Source organism: Bacillus rossius, chromosome 1 (assembly GCF_032445375.1).
Source record: "Bacillus rossius redtenbacheri isolate Brsri chromosome 1, Brsri_v3, whole genome shotgun sequence".
In the NCBI taxonomy this organism is placed as follows: Eukaryota; Metazoa; Arthropoda; class Insecta; order Phasmatodea; family Bacillidae; genus Bacillus; species Bacillus rossius.
Window position 1 is genome coordinate 300,030,522 of NC_086330.1, and position 1,754 is coordinate 300,032,275.

Here is a 1,754-nt window from a genome sequence, read left to right on the forward strand (position 1 = left end):
AGAGACAAGATGAAAGTGAAGTTAGCAGCACAGGTTCTTAGTCATAGAGTTGCTGCCACAATGAAAACCATGCTTGCTCTTGGACAAGGAACTTGCTGAATACCTGATTATGGTCCAACAGCTCACTTCATAAGTGAAGTTGACAAATTCTTCGATCTCACTAATGGACTGTGCCGTTGTGCACTTGTTATGTGGGTGGACATGCGCCCATTATTGCTTATATATGTTGTTTAATTAAATGCAAACTGGGAGGCTACTTTTTTATTTATATCGCTTTGCAATACCTAATTGTTTTTAACTTTTGATTATTTGAAGTATAATGAAATTATTATTACCTTAAGTATCAATTTGTAAGAAATAATTGTTTTTGTATAAAAATCTTTTTTTTTTTGTTAAAATATATTTATGTCTTTGTTAAGCTTTGTGGATTTAAAAGAAAAACATATGGACTTCAAAAGACTTTAAACATCATAAATTAATTTTTCCTTTTGTTTATATTAATACTGTGGTTAAGATTAATTATTGAGTTATTGCACTTAAGTGAAGGAAAGTGTAACATTCTAAGTTTCTCATCTCTACGTATTGTCATATCTATGGTCATCTTCCTATTGAAAAGGAAAAGGTAATACTTCCCTTTCTGTTTTTGTCAGCCATGATGTAGACTTCAAAATTTTTGTGCTAGTCACGTATCCATCGACATCCATGTCGAAAGTTGTGTATTTACTACCGCAATAGGTGAGTTTTACTGCCTTTTCCCCGGGAATCATGGTTTTATAATTATTTATGGGATAGTTTTATTTTTTTGTGGTTATAAACTTGTTTAGCGGTCCGGGTGTTGGCGACCTCTCGCTGCCCCATACCTGAGGCGTGATCCATAAGCTTCGCCCATAACATCTGGGCACCCCAGGGCTTGTCCCGTGGTTCTACGGCGATGGGAGCCGCCAACAAAATCCCAGGAAAGTTTTCGACGACTAAATCCTAAGCATGCAGCATGGGTAGTTAACCTGTTTCGGCCACGCGTATCTTCTTGCAATTTCATCGACTATTTCATCAAACTACCCCTTTGGCATCGAAATCAACAGTTAATTAATGAGCAATTTTTTAATGATAATATTTTAATACTTTCTGTATCTTAAATTTATGTTAATTTTTTGAAAATGTAACTAAGTAATAATTATTTTGGGGCCCCATTTTTGTTTTGACTGTACGAATACTCAATTAATACTCTTTATCTTGTTTTAAATAAATATGTTTTGTTATGGCTGACCCGATATCAGTGTGTATTTTATGTTGTAATTACCTAACCTTTTTATTTAATTTCTTATTTGTATAAATTCTTAACAGGTTATCAATTTTTGTTCGGCATTTTTCCTCTCTACTCGTTATTTTAATACAACAAAGCAATGCCATTCAACCTAAGATCCCGGAGTCTTCCGTCGTGATTTACCTTGGTGAGGTTTAGCAAACCGAAACAAGAGTAAATTAATGGCTCAGGACCTAGTGGAGCAAAAGATGTTAAAAAGTTTCGCTGCAATGTTTCAAGCAAGTCACCTCACGTCTCAAAAGGAGAGTGGAAGACAATGAAAGAAACCCTGAAAACTTGGACCTTTCGCCGCAAGAGCAATGGGAAAGTTTATGTTCCTGTTTGCATCAAAGGCTGGATCAGCAATGTGTCTGGTTTGGAACGTTTGTGGCAAAAACTCAGCAGTAATGGTGTTAAATACATGAATTTACACCAGTTCACTCAAGATCCG

At 35.4% G+C, this 1,754-nt stretch overlaps 1 long non-coding RNA gene across 1 annotated transcript; it reads left to right on the forward strand.

The window, feature by feature from the left end:
* The first annotated feature begins 412 nt into the window (after positions 1-412).
* Positions 413-1,269, forward strand: LOC134527816 (uncharacterized). Its single transcript, XR_010074286.1, has 2 exons — positions 413-735; positions 825-1,269. It is a non-coding gene; the product is annotated as an uncharacterized LOC134527816 (long non-coding RNA).
* The last annotated feature ends 485 nt before the right edge of the window (positions 1,270-1,754 follow it).